The sequence below is a fragment of the Euprymna scolopes genome, chromosome 39 (assembly GCF_053919585.1).
Source record: "Euprymna scolopes isolate OS-2025 chromosome 39, ASM5391958v1, whole genome shotgun sequence".
In the NCBI taxonomy this organism is placed as follows: domain Eukaryota; kingdom Metazoa; phylum Mollusca; class Cephalopoda; order Sepiida; family Sepiolidae; genus Euprymna; species Euprymna scolopes.
The window spans coordinates 18,741,802-18,769,524 of record NC_136520.1 but is presented as its reverse complement, the minus strand read 5'-3'; the positions used below and the strand labels follow the sequence as shown (position 1 = coordinate 18,769,524).

The following is a 27,723-nucleotide window of genomic DNA, read 5'->3' as shown; positions in this document are numbered from 1 at the left end:
TATCAAAAAATAAAAAAAATGAAATTTCTTTGTATCAAAAAATAAAAATAATGAAATTTCTTTGTATCAAAAAATAAAAAAAATGAAATTTCTTTGTATCAAAAAATAAAAAAAAATGAAATTTCTTTGCATCAAAAAATAAAAATAATGAAATTTCTTTGTATCAAAAAATAAAAATAATGAAATTTCTTTGTATCAAAAAATAAAAATAATGAAATTTCTTTGCATCAAAAAATAAAAATAATGAAATTTCTTTGTATCAAAAAATAAAAATAATGAAATTTCTTTGCATCAAAAAATAAAAATAATGAAATTTCTTTGTATCAAAAAATAAAAATAATGAAATTTCTTTGCATCAAAAAATAAAAATAATGAAATTTCTTTGCATCAAAAAATAAAAATAATGAAATTTCTTTGTATCAAAAAATAAAAATAATGAAATTTCTTTGCATCAAAAAATAAAAATAATGAAATTTCTTTGTATCAAAAAATAAAAATAATGAAATTTCTTTGTATCAAAAAATAAAAATAATGAAATTTCTTTGTATCAAAAAATAAAAATAATGAAATTTCTTTGCATCAAAAAATAAAAATAATGAAATTTCTTTGTATCAAAAAATAAAAATAATGAAATTTCTTTGCATCAAAAAATAAAAATAATGAAATTTCTTTGTATCAAAAAATAAAAAAAATAAAATTTCTTTGTATCAAAAAATAAAAATAATGAAATTTCTTTGTATCAAAAAATAAAAATAATGAAATTTCTTTGTATCAAAAAATAAAAAAAAATGAAATTTCTTTGCATCAAAAAATAAAAATAATGAAATTTCTTTGTATCAAAAAATAAAAATAATGAAATTTCTTTGTATCAAAAAATAAAAATAATGACATTTCTTTGTATCAAAAAATAAAAATAATGAAATTTCTTTGTATCAAAAAATAAAAAAATGAAATTTCTTTGTATCAAAAAATAAAAAAAATGAAATTTCTTTGTATCAAAAAATAAAAATAATGAAATTTCTTTGTATCAAAAAATTAAAAAAATGAAATTTCTTTGTATCAAAAAATAAAAAAAATGAAATTTCTTTGTATCAAAAAATAAAAATAATGAAATTTCTTTGTATCAAAAAATAAAATAATGAAATTTCTTTGTATCAAAAAATAAAAATAATGAAATTTCTTTGTATCAAAAAATAAAAAATAATGAAATTTCTTTGCATCAAAAAATAAAAAAAATGAAATTTCTTTGTATCAAAAATAAAAAAAAATGTGTTCCCGTGTTCTACTGATCATTTCAACATCCTAAATCCACTCTAAATTATCTGCAATAACATTATTTCCTTAGTAAATAGTAGTTATCTCCTTTAGATAACGACCAAATCTCCAATAAGCGCCAATTAACCCTTATCCTTGAATGGCCTTTGGGCCTTGATAAGTGGTGACTTCTTTGTAAAAAAAAAAAAAAAAAGACTGGAGAATAAAATATTGAAAAACAATCCGATCGATCATTAATTTCAAGGGAAGCAAAGAGTGAGGTGTGTAAGGTAGCTTGCTTAATTTAGCGCTGAAAAAAAAAAAGAGTCTGTTTGATCGCAATAATAGTTTGTAGTAAAAGGGTTCTTTGAACTTCTGCTGCTGCTGTTGCTGCTGAGTCCTGTCGACTGTTGAGCTCAAATGACTTGATTCGGTGCATCAAACTCGTGATTCCTAACCATTTTGCCTGATTTGCTAATGTCACTTATTTCAAAACCGTTCATGGCAATGTTGCTAAACAAATGAATAACTATAATTAATTTTTGGGTTTCTTACAGATATAAATGTTTGTGGTTTTCCAAACTCTACAAAACACTTCCATATTCCAGTGTTTGACAACTGAAAGAAAACATCAAAACTGAGATTTGCTGTGAATTACAGGTTAGAGAGGAGGAGGAGTCCTGTCAGTTTCCCTTTTGATACATGAACGCAACCAAACAAGGAGGATATCGTAACAAATTATCTACTATCTATGTGCTAACACGCAAGTGTCGAGTCTCTTTATAACATCACCGAATAAACATATATAAAATTTCAATACTCATCCAGTTGACGACCCAATCTCCGGCAACTTCATGTTAGCATCTTCCAGCAGGTTATATAAGCAGCTGGAAGATACCGAAAGGATTATCTAATCAGCTGTCAGAAGATAATAAATTTCAATGAAAGTGTAAGATTCATTATGTTCTTATACTAAACCCTTCAAAACCTTACAATGTGAACCCACCTTTTCCCATGTTAAAAATGGCTTTCTAAATAGGGAGACGTTCTTAATGTTTCCCTCCTTCCTTAGAAGAAGGGAAACTGCGTTTTAAATGTATCGTCTGGCAATTTTTTTCTGTTGCTTACGTAACCTGCTGAAAAATGCCGAAGTTGCTGAAGATTGGGTCATATACTGAATAACTACCAAAGTCTCTCCTCATCCTAGATTTTGTTATTATTAACCAAATAATACTTTGGTAAATGATAATAAATAAAAAAAGAAAAACAAAACAAAAACGTAGAGTCTCATGGGGGAGGGTGTAAAGTACATTTTTCTTATTAAATGGTTCTTTTTAATAAGCATAGCAGAGCACTGTCAAACGTCAATAACACCTCAGAAATAAAGTTCACTGAATTAATAATAACAAACATAAATGTATCAAATATTATGAATTTTCTTTCAGGCTGGTTCGAACCTAGGAATTTAGCGTCCTCTTTACTTTTTTTACTTTTTTTTATCCCATATAAAAAAAGTAGCATTAAACAAATTTTTTAATGTGTGATACCCATGTTATTATTATTTTTAAATTATTTAAAATTCTAATAAAAAAATATAATTTTGATTCCATCCAAAAAATAATAACATATTTTTTCATCGCGTCCTTTTTGGCATTTCGAATTTCAACCAATCAAATCAAAGCTTGACATTTTCTCCGAAGCACTTTGGCGGTAAAAATGGATGCTTTGTATACTTTAGAATTGTTATGGCATTTTTTTTTGCATTTAGGTAGTTTTTCTTACCCTCTCATTCCAGTGGCTCATTTTTCTTCTTTCTGTTAGGAATTGTGGTAAGTATACAACTATTTAAATATTTCTAGAAGAATTATTGATCTTTTTATTTGTGTTTTTATAAAAAAAACGTCGCCTTTTGGTTTCGTTTTTAGTTTGAGATTTTAAAAAACCAAACGCTTTCGAAGGTAAAACAAGATATTGCTTGTTTTTTTGTTTTTTTTTTTACTTTTAAAAAATGAAAATAGTTTTTAAATGTCAAAAATTTCAAGTTAATTTTGGTTATTTTTTACTATACTCAAATGTTTTAAATGGATCCTTATTTATTTTTGGAAAAAAAAATGAGAAAGAAAATAAAATTTTGATCTTTTTACAAAATCTGTCTAAAAGACGAGTGAGTATAGCATTGAAAAAAAGCATTAAATCGAAAATTAATTCAACAAATACATCTTTATATATTGTAAGTAATATATATATATATGTTATGTATCTCTACTCGTGTATTGAGGTAAATATTGCAATGTATTTTTTAAACTCGAAATGGATCTTCATTTAATAATATTATTAAAACTATGTTTATCGTATATACAATCTTAACTCGTCGATCTTCTCATCGACTAGCTTATATATGTACATGCTCTATAAAAAATATTGAGTACTCTAAAAGAAACCGGACATATTTTTGTAGTATGTAGTACATACATAAGCTTTACTCAGATGTTGAGCACTGCTACAGCAAATATAAACAATGGATGTTTTATGTAGCTATATTAGCGTTGTGTCCGTTGTGATACAATATATCACTGATATGTTGTCAATACATATTACAACGATAATATAGATACAGAAAAACATCCAACGTTGTAGACATGATCAACAGCAGCACATGGTGCTAAAATAAGCTCCATCGAAGTTATTGAGTATTTTCCCAGAAATATAACAATTCGTGCAACTCGCGTTTATGATAAGCACTTCGGGGTACTCGTGAGTCGTGCTCTTACTGATCCGTGCTGAAATAATAACGTTATTATTTAAAAAGCCATTCTTAACATGGGGAGGGTGTTTTGTACCTATTCTGTACTTTAACCTTACAATTGAATAAAAAAAAAATCATATCATAAAACTTTAATTAAACTTAGAAATACGATTTAAAAAATAGCGCGGATCAGTAAGTGCATTAGCACCCAATTACTTCGGATACCAAATGTAAGAAAAGTAGGTTAGGTTTAAAAAAAAAAAAAAAAGAACGGTTCAGTTTTATTTTTGTTTTTATCTCGTAATCTATATATGTATAATACTACTACAGTTTATCGCCGAAAATGGAGACGCCATTTTTTTTCGAGCACCTGTCATTAGAATAAGAGGGAGAAATCAGTATTTTAAACTATGACCGAAGCGTAAGCGAAGCATTAGCATCGGTGTAGTATCTGTTCTTCAGATGCTGCACTTCAGTTTCTTGTTCTCTCCCAGTGGAGTAGAAATCCTTCACGACTGAGGCAGTTAATTTTTGTTCCTTTTCTCCACGTTAAAAAAAATGACCCTGGTGTCTAACTCTGTCCCGTGGGGATGCATTGTAAACAGAAACTATTGACTGAAGCATGAAATAAATAAAACAATTAAACTAGATGTTAATTACTTCCTGAAAGAACTATTTATATCCTTCTCATGTATCTCCCCATGTTAAGAACGGCTTTCGAAGTTGGGGGTGTTATTCTGAAAGCCGTTCTTAACATGGGGAGGTTGGGGGGTGTTTATATTACGCTGGGGCACGTAGTAGTTAGTTCTTTCCGGTAGTAAATTGTTTAATTGTTTTCTTATTTCATGCTTCGGTCATAGTTTAAAATACTGATTTCTCCCTCTGATTCTGACAAGTCACAAGAGGTGCCCGAAAAATGGTGTCTCCATTTTCGGCAATAAACTGTAGTAGTACCAATTTCAGATTTCCTTTATATGCATGTGAAGAAGCGCGATTATGTTGTATCTTTTTATGAAAATAGACTTATTCGAGTGTTAAGTAGCTTTATATATGTTGGTGATTGTTGGTCTATATTGGATTTTATAAATTGTCATGCGTTTGTTTTGTAGTTCAATCATGATAAAAGCATCCATAGTAATAGTGATCATAGCATGTGCATATTATAAAATGGTTATATTGAAGATTTTTGCTTTAAGATGGCTGCCATTGAAATAATATCCTAATCAAACTTATTTTAGTTTTATAGCAATTTGGGTACGTTTTAGAAATGGGTATCCAAGAAAATTTCAGTACTTACGTTATCAATTCTGATTTTTTTTTTTCTAGCAAAGTTATTTTACGAAAGACCCTTGATTTTTATCTTTTAAGTGTAATGTTTCGATACTCTTACACATTATGAACCAAACTTTTTTTTTTTTTTTTTTTTTTTTTTACCATAACCTAATCTAACGGTAAATGCAAAGGTATCCACATAAATTCAAAATGAAAAATTAAACAACTAATATGGGTATCCCATAAATTATGTAAGAGTTGAAACTTGATTTTTCTAATTGATTGAAAAATGCCAAGTAACAAATCCATTTCATTTTATTCTTGTATGTCATCGCTTAGGCGGCTCTATGATAAGGATTAAGAAGTAGGTAGACAGTGGGACATGATGATCAGTAATGGTGGCGTTTGGTAGGGCTTTATTATATAAGAATTTATTTACATCAGACTTGAAAACTACCATGTTAAAGCAGGGAAACAGCCCCACGGTGTTGTTTCACAGACTGACAGTTCTGGGAAAGAAACTTTACTCATGAAATTTTCCTTTAGGTTTTGGCACAGATAGTGAGAGAAATTGTTAACAGTTGTTGTAGCTAAAAGAGTATTTGTTGTGAATGTTTTATAGGGGTGATCATGGATTGGAGCTCAGTCGATTATCTACCATAAAAGTAAGAATAAAGTAGAGATAGAACTGTACAGTAAATTGCGACAATGTGCGAACTGAAAACAAAGCATTCTTCATCAGTCATACTCTTGTTCTTCATTTTTGGACACTTGTTACGATTACATATTATTTTTCTGGTTTAGATATATTTTATTGAGATAAATTACTAATTCAATATCAAACAAGTAATTTAAATATGTAACAACTTAACTGAATATTGACAACAACCTTCAACCATTATGACAACCAGTTTCTGCTGGAAGTATTTTGATGTCAATTCCAAGAATGATAATACAGCTGCTTGCAAGTTATGTCAAACCATCACATCAAAGGGTGGCAAATCAACAAAAACTTTTACAATGTTGGGATATGCATTCTGCATGTTCCAAAAAGCAATCAACAATACACTGCGTGTCAAATTATTAATGAGATAACATTATTTACCAGTTTCAGAAACTTACCATTAGTTTTGTATCAAAAGCTTCGGAAACTGCACGTACTGTGAAATTTTTGTACTGTTCCACACAATCTAAACAACTTGCCATCGTAATTACTGAATCCACGGTATTTGAGGTGTGTCAAATTATTAACAAAGCAGTTTGTTTTGTCAATAAAACAGGTCGTAAAGGTGATTTGAGTAGTTCTGAAAAGAGTAACAGCTAGAAAAGGTAGAACTACTCTTGAAATATCAAAAATGATAGGAAGGTAGCATCAAACTGTGAAGAATTAATGTTAATGACCCTACAAAGGTAAGTAAGAGCTGATAAAAGTAAATCTAGTGTTGTTTCATGCCGTTCTCTACTCTAAATGAAACGTGAAGTTGTTAAGAACCCTGGGCAGACAAGTCGAGAGGTCTTTGACCAAGCTGGATTGAAGAGTGTCTCAAAAAGTACTCGATGTCGCCTTCTGAAAGAAGTGGCAAAGTCTGTTAAGCCTGTTACAAAGCCTCCATTAACGCAACATCACATACAAAACCGATTGAAATGGGCAGAGGACAACATGAAAACGGATTTTTCCAAAGTTTTGTTCACGGATGAAGTGCGTGTCACTCTTGATGGCCCAGATGGCTGGAGCAAGGGATGGGTCCTAGATGGACAACATAGTCATCAGCGTTTAAGGCGCCAACAAGGTGGTGGAGGGATAATGATTTGGGCTGGGATTATCTGAGATAATTTAGTTGACCTATGGAGAGTCCCAGAAGATGTAAAAATGACATCAAATAGCTTTTCTGAAGGAGCACTTTGAACCATGGCTGAAGAAGCAATGGTTGACGTTCAGAATAACCATTATTTTTATGCAGGATAATGCTCCCTCACATGCAGCAAGCAAAAGCAAACAGTATTTGCAACAACTAGGGTTCTCTGGGCTACGGAAGATGGAGTGGCCTGCGAATTCACCAAATTTGAACCCAATTGAGAATCTGTGGTGTATCATGAAGCGACGACTCTATTCAAGTAGACGCCAATTTAAGAGCAAAGATGAGTTGTGGGATGCTCTCGAAGAGGTATCGCAAGGAATAACCATTGACGAAATCACAAATTTGACTAATTCTGTGGACCAACGTCTTTTACAAGTCATTCATAAAAAAGGATCGCATATCCCCTACTAATTATGTCAACGTAGAAATTTCTATGTAGTTATTGTGCACTAAGCATTTTTCCTAGTTCATTTTATGTTTGAAAATTATTTCAAAAACAAGTTATGGGTATATTGTGTTTTTTTTTCTCAACCTCGTTAATAACTTGAAACGCTGAAATCAACAGATATTCCTATCTTCTGCCATAGTTTCGCAAATACTGCTTTAAATACTTTTATTTTCTGACTGGAGTAGCTGAATAGTATTGTAAGCATTTTCTGCAAGTTTCATGGATTTTTCTTCACTTGTTCCTTAAATATTTAAAAAAAAAATGTAAACTCGTTAATTTGATACGCAGTGTAAAGAGCAAGAATATACCAAGTACATTTAAAGACGAACATAAAAATGGACATTAAAGCAGGGTTACATATTTGCATATGTACAAGGAATATCCTTTTACACAAGGTTATGAACAATACAGAGTGTGTTTATGTACAAGCATGCATGAAGTAAAATGTTCGTTGTGTTTTTTGTGCATACGTGTGTCTGATGTTTGTGTGTATGATCACAAGAGTGCGTTAAGGTCATTCTTACCTTGAAAAGGAAAATGTCCTGTCGAAGCATGTGGAAAATATGTGAACAGTTTAAAATGAAAGAGAGAGAACGGAACAGGAAGTAGAACACTGCTTGTTGGCCAAATCAGAATTCAAGACAAAGGCAGATAACTGGTGTGTAATTGTGTAATATTTGTGTGCGTGTGTGTGACATACGTAATAACATGCCAGTTCAAAAAGCGTCTGCCCATAATACTTCCCCTCCAGATAGCTGGAGGCTAAGTAGAAAAGAGGTTGTGACAAAAATGTGTCAGCACAGTTGGTCGAAGTTAGTTCACGTTGGTTGCCAATTTGTCTGAGTGAAAAGTATTTCGTTCCAAGAAAAATGAGCTGTCGAGATTAGGGCGACTGTCGCAAGTGAGTCTGCGAGGAAATGGGTCCATCCATAGCAAAGCACAATGTTGACATTGTTCAGATGATTGGTGTAACAAGTGAGGCAGTTGGATCTTGAACGTCCAGGAACGAGTTTCGTAGTGTGCATTTTGCAGCTTAACTCATGGTGACTGGGTAACTTCTGTCGTTGAGGTTGTTATGAGTTCCAGGAATTTAGTTTTTGATGAAGTCCTTGTGAGTTTGCTTATCATGTTTGTTGCTGGAAAGGGTTGATATGCCGTAAGTGGTTGCTGAGCTTGACTTTTAACATCGATGAAGTCAAACATTTGGTGTTGTAAAGATGTGTCATGCATGAAATAACACAGAAGTCGCGCACATAGCATTTATTATTTCTTTTCGTGTGCATGCACATAAAGTAAGAAAAAAGACAATGTGCCGTTTTACTCTGTGCTTTTGAAGCTGCATGGTATCAATATATGGGTCATTCCGTGTCAAATCATCCAGAAATATGGGATTTTGAAACCCATATCCTCAGATATGGCTGTAGTTTACAGTGCAGATAGACAATATAAGAACTAAGAAATTCTGAAATAACTCAAAGCGGTTTGCGATTTAGTACATTTTTGTTTTGGTGTTAGTCGCATGATGCGACGCCAGGGCGACAATTTTGTGATGTCATTTTTTTGAATATTTTCTGATTGAAAGATTGTATGGCCCTGAAAATTCACTCAGGTAAGTTTTTTGACCCAAGGAATCCAAAAATGGCATCAGATTTTCTCCAAAATGAAGCCTTATAAAGATATTAAGGATTTTTGGATTTTTTCACATGTGCCCCAAAATCTAATAAAAAAAGCGTGTAGCTTGCATGGTAACGCATTACTTTTTTTTTGTTAGACACAATAAATTGTCTCTGGACCAAAAAAGGTTAAAAGTTCTTGTTTCGTTCACTCACAGTTTCTGTTGAAAGTCGGATATATTTTTGATGACGATGAAAAATATTCCCTCCCCTATTGGATGTGATAATCAATTTAGACATGTGTTAAACTCCTATCACACCTTAATTTGGGAATAAATTTTTTAGTAAGCCAGATACTCAAACAGTTATGTTGTGGTAAAAATTTCAACGACCTACAGTCTTCAAGATTAGTTGATGAGGGTTGGAAACACCAAGCTGAATAAAAGTATGCTTTTTTTTTCTTTTTTTTTTTTTTTTATAAGAAACCAGTAATAGGATGGTAAAAATCTTAAACTTCTAGTACAATCTCAAGCCAACAATTTTGATTAAGAAACTTTTGAGAAACTTTTTAACCCTCAAAAGACTAAAGGCGATCATTTTGACCCAACTTTTTAAGCTTTGTTTATATTTTTCTGAAAACGCAATTTTTTTGCTCTAATTTCTATATAGCTTCCTGAATATTTTTAACCTATCATAAAGTGTCAAAAAATCAGAACTTTACAAAATAATTTTTTCTCCAGGGATGTCCTTGAGAGTAACTCTTATCAAATTTTTCAGAAATTCTAAAATAATAAAAGTGACCTAAAAATGATGCAAATACAAAATTTTATTGCTTTTCATGATGGGATACTTAAAACTGCATGGAATTTATCTGAATATTATAAAAATGTTGAAGTAGCAAAACTTGATGGAAAAAATTGGTTTTCCTGAAAATATTTTTCTAAAAATCACAAGATTTCTTGACTTGACCATACTTCTTGAAGTCGGTGCATATCAACAAAATGTAAAGCACTGATAATTTTTGTTATGTGATCTAAGACTGTCAAGGAATGCAACTGATATAAAATTGCTTCAATTTCTTGGGTTGTATGGGGTTTATACACACTTTTAAATTTTGGGTCAAGTTGCCCATCCTCCCATCCTCCATGGTCTACTGCACTCTGGAAAAAACCCATGGTTTTTCAAGGGTTAAGAAACAAATCCTACAATACCTTATTGGCTCCCGTGAAAATGGTATATTTGTACTACAAAGCCCCAAATATTCACACCTACACTATGTTTACCGTCCAAAATTTCCTTAAACTACATTTCCAGAGTACTTGAGAAATTTGATTAAGAAATTAAGAAACTTTTGGAACTGTCAAGAAACTTCTTGTACTAAGAAGCCAACTCATGTTTTTTTTTAAAAAGAAGCATGGAAGCAAAATATAGTGCAACTAGGTTCTAATGTTCTTTTTACCTTTCTTCAGAAAATTAGATGACTTACGAGGCTTGCTCCGTTGGTGTTCAACTCAATTTGAGTGTCACAAGTTTGACTATAATCGGTCCAAGGGACTTGAGAATGTATCAACTTGGAGTAAGAAATTGTTGAGGCATTGTTGTGGAGAGCTGGACTGAAAGAACATGAAAGTGAATTATCAATTGTTTGCTTCCATCACAAACAATAAATTGGAGATGTGTTTGAGTGTAGAGCAAAGACCACAAAGAAGCGTTGTGGTAGATTTTTACAACACAAGAGGTAAAAGGTGAATGACCGATATCTTTGCAGACGGCAAAAGATCTGGAAGCAAGAGGGTATAATAAAGGTCACTTTCTTTGTTGTCAGTGCACAAAGATATGTGAGTCTGACAGTTGATGACACAATGGATCCAGACTACGAAGCTGCGAGTTCTGTGAAAACTTCACAAAAACCTTGAATGCGAGACTGATATCCATAGATGTTTCCCCTGTAATTCTGTACAGTGTTACTTCTCATAGCCGTATTCATAGCGTCAAAAGGAAGTAAGAATGGTTGAAACATTCAAGTGACATGCCCATGGTGATAAAGTTGGCATTGACGAACTGACTGCAGAATTAATACCCAGTGAAACAAACATCAAAGAAAAAGCAGCAAAACTGGATCGATTACATTATCTGATGCAAGAGAAGTTAAAGAGCGCTTCAACTCCTGATCAAATCCTGGTGCTACCAGATCAGACTGTCTAGTGGCTTCTTGAGACGAAATGCACTTACATCGATTTTCTGTTTTTGTTTTCTATTCTCTTTTGTAAAACTTAATTATGTTATACAAAAACAAAAGCCCCCTTCCCCTCTCCTTTCCTTTTTTTTTTTTGCCCTGTTGGTAGGGCACTAGAATAAGCCGACTGCCCCCCTGCAAAGGGTAAAAATCCCTAAGTGGGGCAACCAATTAGCCGTGGGTTGCTACCCGTAATGCCTTAGGACGTGATCCTGGTGATTGAGCTAACCTAGACCTGGGTGCATAAAAGTCTAGGCACTGCAACACATTACTTCGGCTAGACTGGTGGTCGGAGAGGCCCGATTCGACCAATCGGCCAGTCACGCCAAGCCGTAGCACTTACACCCAAAGTACCAACTACCACAACAAAGAACTAAACTTAAAGGTACTCCCATCTTTTTATTTTTTTTATTTTTCTTCCCCCACTGCAAAAAATAGGCAAACCAAGTAAGTGCTAGAAGACGGTGGCAAGGGTCAATCAATTGGAAAGACCAGAACTCAACACTCCATCTGAGCAAATGTATTTTTGAGGACATATTGAACAGAAAATATAGTGCTTGAGAACTCCTTACCAAAAGAGTATATCCTCCATGTAGCCCCGACATGGTCAAGGCGAATGGGTTTCCCCCTTACTATGCCCCAATTTTGGATTCCGAGGTGGGTAGGGAGCGTGGTTGATAAAAAATAAATCCCAAAATCCATGGCTGATAAAGACAAAAGCATCCCCCCCAAAACCCTTAAAAGAAACCATTCCTCTGACTCTGACCTCTCAAGCTCAGATGAAGAACAAAAATTAAAAACTAGAAAAACCGTTTCAACTATAGATGAAGGAAACTTCCCACGATTCTTGGTTATTGAATTAATCGAAAATTAAAAAATTGGAAATTTATCACCTTTCCTAATAGAAAAGACATTATCCACAAAAAGTAAACCAAAAATGATCAAAAAAACAAAAGATGGAAATGTACTAGTTGAGATAACCAATCTTAGAGATGCTCAATCTCTACTCAAAATGAAGAACTTGCATGAGTACAAGTGCAAAGTCTTTCCCCATAAAACACTAAACACTTCGAAAGGAGTAATTCGAAGTTATGTACTATCGCTGGCAACTGAAGAAGAAATAAAAACCGGATTAGAAAAACAAGGAGTAATCAACCACATCCGCATAAACATAAAAAGAAACAATAAAATAATAACCACCAACACATTATATTAACGTTAAACAAATCAACAATACTTAAGGAAATAAAAATTGGCTACTTAAATGTAAAAGTAGACCAATATATCCCAGCTCCATTAAGATGTTTCCATTGCCAAAAATATGGACATCATAAAGAAGCCTGTAAAGGAATAAAAATATGTGGAAAATGTGGCAACAAAGAGCCTGACCACACCGAAGAAAAAGGCATAAATGAGGTGAAATGTGCTAACTGCAAAGATCGCCGGTCTTCTCTAAAATATGCAAAACATATAAAAAAGAAAGAGAAATTATAGAAGTAAAGTACAAAAAAAACACAACCTTTCTAGAAGCCAGAAAAATAATTGAGACCTACATGAAAGACAACACATATGCTGAGACAACAAAAAAGACAACTAAACCATGCCAACATAATGAAATACATGATCAATATAGGGAACTGATAAACAAACTGATTACATTAAAACATTAAAGAATGGCCAGAATTTCAAAATAGCCTAAAAGAAAAATACTCAGATCTGGGAAACAAAATAGAAATAACAAATCCAAACAAAGAAAATAATATTCCATCCACAACAGAACCATTAAAAAACTTATCACAGAAACCAACAAAACAACCACCAGAAATTAATAAAAACATAAGCAATGATAAAACAGCAAATAAAGAACGTTCCAGAAAAGAAGAAAACCAAACAATAGACTCAAAATAGATTCCAAAGTCTAGAAAAAATGGAAACCGATTAATTATAATGAACTTCTTATACTTATCTCGCTCTTCAACCCAGCCATTGTTTGCTTACAAGAAACCTTCCTACAAAACAATAACCATTTCAAAACACCAAACTATGAACAATACAACTATTTCCATAACACAGGCCTTCGTGCTAATGGAGGCACCTCAATTCTTGTAAGGAATAACATACCTCAAAGCAATTTCTCTGTCAAAACAAATCTCCAAGCAATTACAACTCAAGTCACATTACACAAAACAATCACAATCTGCTCAATATACCTCCCTCTTCATAAACCAATAAATTAAAATGAACTAGAAAATTTAATAAACCAACTACCTTCACCATTCATTTTTCTAGGAGACTTTAACTGCCACAGTACGTTATGGGGATGCGAAGTCACAAACTCAAAAGGAAACAAAATTGAACAATTAATTAACAAAAATAACTTAGGCCTTCTCAATCAGAAAAATCCCACATACTTAAATCCAACAAACGGATCAACTAGTGCCATTGATCTTACCATGTGTGATCCATCAAGCTTCTTGAATTATACATGGAGCACTTACGAAGAACCCTGTGGAAGTGATCACTTCCCTATTATAATCAATTACAGTAACTCCATCCAAAACCACATACCCAGGTGGAACACAAACAAAGCCAACTGGGCGAATTTAAAGAACTTTATTCACTAAAACTAACAGAACATCAAATCCAAACAATAGAAGAATTCACGGAAGTACTCATAACAATAGCCAAAAAATGCATACCCAAAAATTCTCCTGGAAAAATAAACAAACCCTGGTTTAATCCAGAATGTAAAACGGCCATTAGACAGAGAAAGGCAGCCTTAAGAAAATTTAAAAAACAACCCACAACGAACAACTTAATAGAATACAAACACCAAAGAGCTAAAACCCAGAAAATTACAGACCAATAGCTTTCACAAGCTGCCTATGCAAAACGTTCGAAAGAATGATTAACTACCGTCTTATATAGTATCTAGATGACAACAAAATAATTTCTGAAGTCCCGTGTGGATACCAAAAAAATCGAGGATGTATAGACCACATCACTAACCTCGAAAATTATATCAGAGAAGCTTTTATCAATAAGGAATCACGTAACATCTGTTTTTTGTTTTTTTTTGATCTTGAGAAAGCATATGAAACCACCTGGAAACACGGTATCATAAAAGATCTCTACAACATCGGACTAAGAGGCAGATTACCTGAATTCATAAAAAACTTCCTAACAGACAGATCTTTCCAAGTTTGCATAGACTCAACTTTATCAGACCCACAAAATCAAAGAGTGCCCCAAGGCAGCATATTATCAACAACTATCTTTAACATAAAAATCAATAACATTATAAAAGAACTCTCTCCTGATATACATAGCTCCTTATATATAGATGACTGCTCAATCAGCTACAGATCTAAATACACTCACACTATTGAAAGAAAACTACAACATAACATAAATAAAATTAATAAATGGGCAACGAAAAATGGTTTCAAATTCTCCAAAACTAAAACAAAATGCATCCATTTCTGTAACCAACGCAAACTCCACCCTGACCCAACCTTACAGATTGAAGGCAAAAAAATTCCATTTGTAAATGAATACAAGCACCTGGGAATCATTTTTGACAAAAAACTAAATTTCATTCCACATATCAATCACAAATGTAATAAAGCATTACAACTCCTACGAGTCATTGCCCATACAGATTGGGGAGCTGACACGGACACACTACTCAAACTATATAGAGCATTAATTAGATCAAAAATAGATTATGGTAGCTTCATATATCAATCCACCAGAAAGTCATATCTAAAAACCCTCAACACAATCTTCCACTCCGGACTAAGACTAGCACTAGGAGCATTTCCAACCTCCCCTGTAGAAAGCCTGTATGCAGAAGCACATGAAACTCCTCCAATGCTCAGAAATCAAAACCTTGGTCTAAAATACTACACGAAATTAACAGCCAACCCCACCAAACCAGCACACAATAGCACTTTAAATCCAAACCGTAAACACCTTTTCGACCAAAAAGAAAATGCAATCAAAACCTTTGGACTTGGAATAAAATCGATTTCCAAAGAAGCAAGTCTACACATAACTAAAATTCACGAAACTATCCTACTCAAAACCCCTCCCTGGAAAATTGTATCCCCCTAACATCGACCTAAGTTTAAGTAAATATGAAAAGAAACGTACTCATCCAATAACTTATCATGATGATCTCGATAAAATCAAAGAAAAGTATCCAGACCACACACACTTCTATACAGATGGGTCTAAACAAAATAACGCAACAGCCAGTGCAAGAAAAAAAAATATACTTCATAAAAAATCGTTCCTCAAAATAACTAGATTCGCCATTAAATAACCTGAAAAAGGTTGATATGCCGTAAAACAAAAACAACCAACCTGATCAAATCGAAATCATAACACTTACTCCTGATTCCATGCATATAGCTCCCAATTCTTTAAGGTGTCTGAGTATATTGTTCGAACTGCCAGAGTACTGAAAAGGACAAATCGGTTTTTGTCAAAATCTGTCTCTAACAAAGGGAAACGATTTTCCCTAGAGACAGTCGACCATATGAGAATGATGAATACAGCCGCAAAATACCGGGCGAAAAAATTTTGTTAGTATAGCAACAAAATATATATATATATATATATATTTCATTGTGTTTTATTTCCGATAACAAAACCCATGACATTGCATTTGTGTATCAAACTCAGACACTGACTGTTCATTTAATCCAGACCTTATTACCACATATGAACAAATGATGCCTGCGGGGCTCATTATAAAAACTTCAAGAATTCATGCTTGCATAAGGAGGACTTCGGTATTGAAGGTGAGTGGATTTTCTTCGCCATCAGTCATGGAAAATCCCCGTATGATGAAATTGATAGTTTAGTAAAACGCCATGTGGCTAAGTGGGCACTCCAACGCCCTGCCGAGTGTCTGCCATCCGTTTCTTTGCAATCAGTAAAGAAACCATGGGGAAGGTGAGAAAGTCACTTGAAGCAATGTTTTCCAGTGCCAGGAATCAGAGCTAGTCACCTTTTTATACCATTGTCATCATCACAAATTGGCCATAAGTTGTCCATATATTATATGAACTATATATTGATATTCATGACTAACTTGCCATCAATTCTTTATATTTCTGATATCACACCAATCTAATATATAACCTGTATTTATAACTCTTTCTGGTGAGTTGGTATCATGAACGAAATAAATGCAGAGGAAAGTGGACCATGCAAGACATTCAATTGGCCGCAGATTGATGATACATGGTTTGTTTCCATCAAGAAAATTCTTTGTGTTGTATCCCCAACAACATGTATTGGAAGGACATACACAATAACTGACCAAGAATATCAAAAAACCATTTCTGCATTTCGCTGGCATAAAGAACACAACAGCATTTAAATGTTGAATGCTGACTTTAGTTGTGAAATCCACTATTTTCTGAATACCATTTCACTGCAACTTTATTTTTTACATATTCAACTTTTTTTCATGGACGCCTGTTTGAAGATGAAAATTATGGAATTTGGCACGAATGTTCACTCCCTGACTTAACCCTATACAGATTGAAACTGGTTACTTCCTATTAAGGCACTTCTCAGGGAATAGTACAAGTTCGTTTTTGTGTATGAAATAGTTTGTTCGCGCAAAGAGGCCTAGGTAAAACAAACATCCCTTATCAAAATTGCCATTTAAGAAAAAGAAACAAGGGGAGGAGCCAAAAAGCAAAAAATCAGTGTACATAGTTTTTGAATGGTCTCAAGACTTTTTCAAAAGTTACTTTCAGTAATGTGAGTGAACAAAACAAGAACTTGTAACCATTTTTGGTCAAGGCACAATTTAATGTGCGAGATAAATATACAGAGAAAGCCTTTGTGAGAACTACTTTTATTGTAAATATTTGATTGGATTGAGTTTTTTTACTTTTAGTATCTGGCTTACTCCAAAATTTATTCCCAAATTAAGGTGTGATGTGAGTTTAACACATGTTTAAATTGATTATCACATCAAATAGGGAAGGGAATATTTTTCATTATTTGGTCGAGAGACAATTTATTGTGTCTAAAAAATATATATATATAAAAAAAGTAATTCATTACCATGCCAGCTACACGCTTTTTTATTCGATTTTGGAATACATATGGAAAAATCCAAAAACCTTTAATATCTCTATAAGGCTTCATTTTGGAGAAAATCTGATGCCATTTTTGGATTACTTGGGTCAAAAAACTTACCTGAGTGAATTTTCAGGGCCATACAATCTTTCAATCAGAAAATATTCAAAGAAATGACATCATAAAATTGTCGCCCTGGCATTGTATCATGCGACTAACACCAAAACAAAAATTGCTCTAAATTGGAAATTGCTTGGAGCTATGTGCTCACATTTTCAGGATTTCTTAGTTCATATATTGTCTATCTGCAGTGCAAGCTATAGCCAAATTTATGAATGAGTGTCAAGCCCTGGATGATTTGACACGGAATAACCCACATGTCAGTTGCAGTTGGCTTGCGTCGCTTGTTCTCTTCCATATTAATGTTGAAATTGAAAATGATTTTCTAGGAAGTTGTGATGTTCTCTCTGCCAAACATCTGTTTGTCAATGTCAAGGAACTACAACAGCCTGTAATAGTTAAGATTTTATTCAAAGTTTACTCCTAGATCTACTGTGTTCTATGTGCTTGCATATTTTTAACAGGCTAACCTTGTGACTCTTCACCACTCAAGGACAATCATTCATTGTAGAAAGGTTTTATAGTGTTGGGATGTTGAGACACTAGTTGAGGATGCCACTGCCCATCTCCACATGACCTTTAGCCCTAATTTTAAAAAAGAACAAATAACATTTCTTTAGATTATTCAGATTACTGTTCTAATCTTGAATATTATTTCCAATGTTGATGTGACCTCTGACCATCTTCAGGTATATCTTGCAAACTCGAAGCCTGTGGTGTGACAGTTGTAAATGCTAAGTAATAATCAGTTCTAAGTGACAGTCTTTTGAGGGTTGAAGGTTCAATGTGAGAGCTACAAGACTACAATTATGAATTACTTAGGACTTTTACTCAATCATGACATAAGAAAGCCAGCTACCGCTGTGGATTAAATAAAGGCTGTTTGAAATTCCGTAGAGATTCCAACATTCAACAATTGCATAGAGATCTTGTTCTCGAAAGGAGATGACTTGCGAAAATGTTGACGAAAAAATGAATCCTTGTGAAAAACAGACAAGTTGAGGTTAAAATAATTTGTTTTTGGCCAATTTTCTATATTTGTCAACCGAGAGACTGAGCTTTAAAACTATACTGTTTTTGTCACGTTCAACGCGTCTGTCAGAAGTTTTTACGAGACATACAAACACACACACATACACATTTTACCAATTATATATATAGAGACTAGCCCGAGTGTTTGGAGGTGTGTTGAGCGAAAAAAAAAAAAGTGGTAGTAGGCAGGCAGGCTTGAACTCGTGACACAAAGGTGGAAAAGAAAGTGAAAGAAAATCTGCGTCTTACCGCTACTCATAACCTGACCAGAAGTCTAAAGCGTTCAAACTTAACATAGTCAAAATGACTTGCAGAAATGGTGTTGCTTTTAAACCTCCCACAAAAGCAAATTAGACACAAGGTCGTTTTTAATGTGGTAGGGGGGAAAACCAACTCCTCCAAAAAGAAGGCACTATCCAAATAAATATTTTCTCAGTATGAAATGCTACATGGAGCAATTACAGAATAGATACTACCCAGCCTGAAGGTTAGGCAGTTGCATTCCTATAAGTTTCGCTTTATACGAAAAAGACAAACACTGGAGACAACGGCACGGTGGAAATTTTGTTTAACTCTATAAAAGCAAAAAGACAATGTCCATTGCAAATGTGAAATATTACGATCTGGGAAGTATGCAAAAACCTCTTGCGGAATCTGACGCAAGAATCCTTTCGTGGACATGCACAAATGCTCGCGCCCATTTTGCCCTGTATATAATAGACTAGCGGGGGTACCCAGCATTGCCCAGGTGTGTCAAGGTGGTGTAGTAAGGAACCCTGGAAGGAGGGGGGTATCAAAACAACACTAGGCAGTTTGAGTGGAGAGAGATGTTAAAAAAGTCGTAGCAGACAGGCAGACTCGAATCTGTAATGCGAAGGAGGAAAAGGCGTAAAAACGTAACGTCTTAGCTGATGGGTCCATCGCGCAATCAGAAGTCTCGAATGTTGGAATTAAGGATAGTCAGCCGAAAGGAAAGGTGACTTGCGAAAAATGTCGATGAAAAGGGTGACCCCGTCCCCCTTCTTATGAAAAACGTCAGAGTTGAGGATGAAGGGATTAATGTTTTTTGGCCAATTTTTTCAAAGTGATACTGATCTCGTCAGGATCCATCACGTGTGACGAAAGTTTTTGGCACACATACACATTCACATTTTGCCTTTTATATTATAGATTATATTGAACCCAATATATAGTAATGATTAAAAAAAAAAATTTTTTTAATGCCTTATGCGCCACTGCCGAGAATTGAAACCAAAATGTTAAGCTTATGGTTTACTTTTTCTGTTGACATTAATGCCTGACCTGTGAAGACCTTCACCTGGTAAATTCCATGTTTTTAATTTTCACACTTGTACCAATTTTCCCCGGCTAAAACCCAAATATAAAGTTTTGCATGGTTCGAATCCCCTAAATATTAAATTTCATGTCTGTAGAGCAAAAACTGACAGGAATTTGGTAGGAAACTTTTTTTTTAAACAATATATGTATATATGCATACATATAAATATATATATATATATATAGAAAGAGGTTTATGTTTACTATAAGCTTTTTACGCAAATATTATACAAGTATAAATCATGTAGAATATCTGCATGAATATAATTACATGTAAAAGTTAACTAAAGATGATCATCCCATCAGAAAACCAATAAAACGAATAGGGAATTAATTAAGATGAGTGTTTAAAAGAATATGCAAATTAGCTAGATCTTTTGTAGATGAATGCAATTCCACGACCCATATATAACAGTTGTATTTTTTTTTAAATAAGTAGAAAAAAAGGTTTTTAATATAAATATCAATACACAAAGAAAAACAAATTTATATATATATATATATATATATATATATATATATATATATATATATATATTAGTGGCCTGTTAAGGCTAAAGTGGAGACAACCAAGCAAAAATATCCGAAGCAGAATTCATCCTAAAGCTACAAATAAAGCTGGCTTGCTAGGACACTATATCTATATAAATGTATACTACTTTGGGCATATTTTATTATTTTGGAAATATAGTTTTCTTCCTTTTTTTTTTTTTAACCAATTATCATAAAATTTTAAGCATAGAATAGTATTATAATCTTCTAAAAGCCTGCAAATCGTCATATAGTTTCGGCCCATAGAACCAAAGATATGAGCATTTCAATATTCAATTTGGCAACTAGTATAGATATATCCATATATGAATATATCACTTGTTTGGGAAATTTGATAAATTTTGAAATCTCAGCAACTACTAATCAGAATTTAACAAATAAAGGCACACTGGGAAGCTGATGACCTGAATTGTGTAGTGTGATATGTGACATTTATTCTTAAGATCGCATATTACTGTTTTAAGAAGTGGGGAATCATTTTTCTATATTAATTTAATGTAAAATGAGCACCCACTTTATGGCTGCTTTGGCTACAAAGTGGATGTTCATTTTGCGTGAAATTAATAAAGAAAAGTGATCCCCCACTTTATAATTTCATATCTTGAAAACTACTCGTTTCCTGGGATTTTTACTGCTATTTTTGTTTTTAGCGTCCTCAAAAACCGATAATAGGGGTAATTTTAAAGGATTTTTCGTGGTGGAAAGATACTACACCTTTACCAATACTTTAATGATAGTTATTTGTTCTCGTAGTTTTGCATATGAATTTCCTCAAAACCTCTGACTTTGATGGAGGGGAGATAAAAATTTGCTACTATGGTTTCAAATGATCTGAAAGGGGAGACTTGATTCCAAATATTTCTCATGTTATATCTTTGGTTTCCATACAAAAAGTAAATTATACACTTTATAAGACTTATTTGATACTGGAGATGGTCATAATTGTATTCTATTTCTAAAAGAGGGGAGATATAACATATGAGAAATATTTGGAATCAAGTCTCCCCTTGCTGTTATTTTAGATTATTCGGAGCAAGTTCAACAAACACGGTTCTACGCATGCGCCAGATGACGTCATGACCTGATTTATACTTTAAATAGTTGAAAAACTGAACAAATTTCATGTACGTCACGTTAGGTCACGTTAGGTCAGTTGATTAGCGCGTTGGTTCATTATCTAAACGTTTTGGGTTCGAATCGTGGTGTGAGATGTCTTTTTTGTTTTTTTTTAAATTTAAATATTGAACCAGTGTTATTTAAGCCATTTTTCATGTAACGTTCGTTTTTCTGTTTTTTTTTTTTACTTTGTTTTTTTTTTTACTTCGCTTATTCTTAGGTTTTCATTAACACCTCCGACCGACCACACACACCTAAAAACACCCGGGTACCCACCGATTTTTTAAATTTTAATATCGAAACAGGCTTATTTAACCATTTTTCACATTTTTGTTTTTCTGTTTTCTTTTTTGTTTTTGTTTTTTCAATTTTTATATTTAACATCGTTCGTTTGCCTTACGTTAGTTTTTTTTTTCTAATGTTTTGATTTCCTATCCCCCCGCTTTGTTTTTATGTTTTCTTTTTTTTCTTTGCTTATTCTTACGTTTTCATTAACAACCACACACACCTACAAACACTTGGGCAACGCTTTTTTAAATTTTAATATTGAAGCAGGGTTATTTAAGCCATTTTTCACGTGTTTTTTTTTTTTTTCAGATTTTTTAAAGAAGTTTTTAACGTTCGTTTTTCTGTTTTCTTTTTTTTTTTTTTTAGTTTAGTTTTTTTTTTTTTTTTACTTCGCTTATTCTTATGTTTTCATTCACACATGCCTACAAACACCCGGGCAACGCCGGGTACCCCCTGCTAGTATATATATTAAAAGCGAAAATGAGTGTGTGCACTTTTTGTGTATGCTGAGCAAAGGCTTTGAAGGAGGTGGCGCTCGGTCGGGTCACTCCTTCTTAAAACTTTTTATATACTGTCTAAATCATAATATTTACGAGTTACGAACGGGGGTCGTGTCTATCTTTAATTTGCCCGACTTTTATGCACTATTTTCGAGATTTCTTTCGATCGCCGCGTCTTCGTTTTGCTTTTCAGTATAAAAAGGTGAACCTGAAAACAAATTTGTGTTCTCGGCCTTAGACGTCCAGAAAGCAAATAAGGTTTGATCAATGCTGGGGAAAAAACTCTGTCATATCAGACAATTGCTATTTATTTGGCGGGGGAAACAAACAAATATGCAGAAACTGGCTTGCAGCGCCAAACTTAAGTTATTAAATTCTCGCACCTGTCAATTTCACTCTATAAACGTTAAATTAAGACAGTTTTCACTTCCTCTCTCCTCGTGGCCGAGCTGGTTAGCTGTCAGGGTTTTTTCCCCCTTTTCCACCTTCACGTCAACGCTTCGGGTGTGAGCCTACCTTCCTACCAAAATTTTTTTTTTCTTTTACACCTCCAAACACCCGGCCAACGTTTTTTTTTTTTTTAACAGGTTTGTTTTGATCTCCCCCTCCCCTTCCACACACACCTCCAATCACCTGGGCACCCTCGCTAGTCTAGAATATAAATCTCACCTGTCTGCTTAAATGTATGCATGTATGTTTGTATGTCTACCTAAAACTTTCAACAGAGGCGACGGATTTTCACGAGATCGGTATTGTTTTGAAGCTCGGCTCTTTTGAAGACAAATATCGAAAATTTGGCTAAAAGCAATTTCTTCACTCTTAACTGGGCACGTTTCTACAGGGAGGGGTTGTTTTTTTTTGGGTTTTTTTTCGCCTATATTTTTGAAAGTCATCCCCTCTTTTCGATTGACTATCCTTAATTTAAACATTCGTCACTTCTGGACGCAACAGCAGAAACATTGTGTTTTTTTTTTTTTTTTTTTTTTCACATTCTTTTCCTCCTTCGCGGTACGCGTTCGAGCCTGCCTGCCTTCTAAAAATTTTTTTTTTTTTTTTTGCTCAGCACATATCACCTGGGGAAACGCTGGGTACCCAGGCTAGTTATATATAAAAAAATAATTTTATAAAATCAGCAGTAGGTTCTCTACAGTGCAATGTAGACTACTATTGTAAACTAAGTCATTGCGAGAGGCATGTGAAGATTCTTCTAGATGCACCGCGATTGGTTTCCAATTAAAGCGGACAATCGATTTGAGTGAAAAGTGGGCTATTTCACCGATTTCAATGACATTAAAAATATAGGAGTATGAAACATTCATTCATCATTCAATTCCGAGCAACATTGGGTCACCCTGCTAGTAAAGGATAAAAACAAATATATTTTGAGCCAATCAAAGGCTCTTTGAATTTGCTGAATTTACTTTTTTGATCCATCTTGGTTCATAAAAGGCTAGATTTTTCCTTCAATGAACAGTTGAACAACAGGTAACATCATGCCAGCTTCCATTGTCCGTCTGTTGTGCTTAGCAAATTCAGTTCTCGATTCATACACACATACTTTGATACTAATGTGACAAATATGTTTACAGTTATTGTTTGCTGATTAAAAAGACTTGTATAAATTCATTTATATTAGTAACATTTTTCAGTGAACTTTTTACAATGAAAACAATAACTTTTAATCTAATGTAATTTGTGTAATTAAATTTGATCTGTGGATAATTCATTGCTCTTAAAATATCTACTTGTGTTTCCTCATCTCGACGAATCCTTGTTCTGCAAGGACTCTCAAAATATGACAAACATTCTGTTTCCTATCCATGTAAATTTTCTCTCTTAAATATGAAACTTTTCTTTTGTGAATTGATGCTTTTTTTTACTCAATATTTTGTCTGTGTTTACCAAATATTTGTTCTGCTCTCTCACTCTGGTGTGTCCCTTAAAATTGTGTTCATAAAATGTTTCCCAACAACATAAAAGTGATCTCAAAAAAGTAGACTTTAAAAATGAATCCACTGAAGGGCTTCCATTGACGAGTTTTATCTACATCTTTCATGCTCATAATTTGAGTTAAAGATGAACCATAGCATCGTAGGGGATGTCCTTTTCTCTTCCCTGCAACCTCTTTCTCACAGGAGAAATGTTGCAAGTTTGTCTCTGCTTTATCGTTATTTTCATGGAAAGTGCTCGGCTGAGCTCCAATCTATGGTCTCCCCTCGCCAAACTTTCATAAGAAACACCCGTCTAGCAGAAATCACTATCAATAATTTCCTCCACACTTTATCTATACCTAAACCTAAACATAGATTCCATGAGCAAAGCTTCTTTATTAGAGCTACATGCCTATGGAATTGTCTTCCGTTTTCCTGCTTTTCAGCTGATTACAATATGGTTGTGTTCAAGTCTAACGTAAACAAGTTTTTGATGAGCCGTTCCATATAAGTTAACAGTTTTTATTTCATTTTTTTTAATGAAACTTCATTGGTTTAATATGTTTTACATGTTGGCATGCATTAAATGGCTTTAAGAAATAAATTTATTAATTAACCTATCTCTGCCAGGTATTTATTTATCCCTCAGGTTAAAATTATGATCATGGAGTACTGTTTTTTTTTTTTCTTCTTTTTTGGCCTTTCTCTCTAAACTGAACCTGCTCCTATATCTATTAACCCAAGAAATCTCACATAGAAGATGATTTTTGTTTTTTTGATAAGCAAATCCTATGCTACTACATTTATAAAGAAAGCTATGTTTATGTTTTGAGTAAACTCCAACTTTATAAAATTTGGATCACAAATACTAGGTGTAAATGTTGGTAATTTGGGTTATATTTAATTTAATTTATGCAAAAGTTGCTTAATTGCATCGACACACTAGTTGACATTAGATCGCTGAAGTTCAGCAATATGGAACCTGGCGTCATCTTCCCTTAATATATATATATATGGATATATGCACGTGTGTGGATGGATATATATGGATATATGCACGTGTGTGGATGGATATATATAGATATATGCACGTGTGTGGATGGATATATATGGATATATGCACACGTGTGGATGGAGAATAACCAAAAGTCACAGGGACAAGGTTTGGACTATAGGGAGGATGAGGAACTGTCTTGATGCTCATCTTGGTCAAATAGTCTATGACAAGGATTGAGTTGTTGACTGGTGCATTGTCCTAGTGGAACTGCAACTGACCTGATTTGAAGAGTGTTGGTCTTCCGGCGAAATCTCTCCCTTAACCCCCTTAAAACCTCAACATAGTATTGTTTGTTGACTATCCAGTGGGAACCCAGTGCACATAGATCATACCTGTGCTGTTAAAAAAAGGGATCATCATAAGTTTCTGGGTGGATTTGCTCTGTCTGGTCTTTTTGGGTCTGGGAGAGCCAGAATGATTCCACTGGGAACTTTGTCTCTTGGTCATAACAGTAGATCCAGCTTTCATCGCAGGTCACCAGAGCATCAAGAATTGCAGGATGTGAATTGATAAGCTTGACCATCTTCCTACTGTCACAACGTCTTTCTTTCTGTTCTTCTCTGAGCACTCTTAGGAGAAACTTCACACAAATCTTCTGCATCTTCAGTTCCTCGCGAATAATTGTGTGAACAGTTCTCCAAATGACATCAAACTGTGCATTTATCTCTATAGATACACAATGGTCCTTATCCATGAAATTCTTTATTTAGCAAAGCAACTATGGTGTTCTGACTTCTTTACTCCTCACACACGTCTCATTCCTCACAGATTCTCTGCTTTCCTTGAATCTCTTATGCCACTCAAAAACTGATGCTTGATTCATGCAAGATGGTCCAAAAGCAGTCTGAAGCATTTCGTACGTTTCTGTGGCATTTTTTTCTAAGTTTAAAACAATTTTATTGCATATCATCCTCACGTCAAGATTCCATTTTTGAAATTCACCAGCTGTGACAATCCAGCTTTAGTTGGGTGTATTCCAATTCCTGCTGTAGCTGTTCATTTGAACCTGAAATGATAAAAAATTATTTGGTCATCTCATAAGATGTATAGCAATAAGATACCGAATTTTCAAGAGTCTACAACAATTTTAAATGTCTATACAAAAAAAGTCTGGAATTATATTTAAGGCACCTCGTAGATGCTAATATTCAGTATTTTAACAGAAAACAGGCTTGTGCGTGACGGAAGAAGAGAGGGTAGACAGATAAACAGCTCGTCTTACTTAGCTACATTGTATTAGTTTTGTATCAGCCAGAAAAAGACAAAAAAAAAACAGATCAGAAATGTGATTGTGACTTCTCCATTTTAGGTTACTTTTGACCTTTAGGGTGTCACTCAAACTTTTTCATCCAAACACCTTCTTTACACATTGATTTTCATTACAAATACTGACACCATGGAATCCCGGGTGGGCTAATATTCAAAACTTCGGCTATTTCCCTGTTTGAGCCCAATATGTACCTCTCGCAAAAATTTGTGTTTTCAAATAATCTGTAGTAGTCTATACAAAAGAACTTCTTCATATTCTATGAAACTACATCTGATGGCTAAAAACATTAAAAAGAAAAAATTTTAGCCAAGGAATCCAAAAATGTCATCAGATTTGCTCAGAAATGAAGTCTTCTATGTGATTTTATCAAATTTTGAAAATGTTAACATGTACTTAAATATCGGCAAAAATTGATGTGGTTCATATGGTACTTCTTTTTATTTTGATGCAAACACTATGAAGCACCTCTGGAACAAAAATGGTAAACAGTTCTTTTGTTCACTTACATTGTCTACTCAGAAATACCCTATTGGGGACGCAACTAGTTTGGGCATGTGGGATGAACCTGAAGAGATCATCTAAAATTATATACAATTCATATCAAAGTAAATTTTAGAAAGTAAAAGTTAAAACAGTTTCACAGTGATCAGATATTTACAATAAAAACGTTTACAACAAAAACTAGCATATAACAATATTATGTACGAGTTATTCACATCAATTTTAACTGGGAATAAATTTTGAATGGTTTTACTTATGACTTTTTAACATGGATGAAGTTAGAAATGTTGGTATTTAGTAACTATATAAGAGTTGTTACTAAGGTAAAAGTTTTGTGTTGTCAACACCATCCATTGTAAAATGACTAAGCAGAATATCAAGATGTTTCCTATGCAACTGCGCTTTCATCCAATCTAATCAGAATTAGGTAGAATTGCACTGCGTTACAATAAGTATGCCAATTTTGCTTACTGAAATATTTCTTT

The 27,723-nt window shown here is 33.6% G+C and overlaps 1 protein-coding gene across 1 annotated transcript in view; it reads left to right on the top strand.

The window, feature by feature from the left end:
• The first annotated feature begins 2,946 nt into the window (after window positions 1-2,946).
• Window positions 2,947-27,723, top strand: part of LOC145263664 (uncharacterized) — a 63,683-nt gene continuing 38,906 nt past the window's right edge. Inside the window, exon 1 of the mRNA XM_080120536.1 lies at window positions 2,947-3,083. The gene's annotated coding sequence lies outside the window, so the exon portion shown is untranslated. The remainder of the gene's footprint in view (window positions 3,084-27,723) is intronic.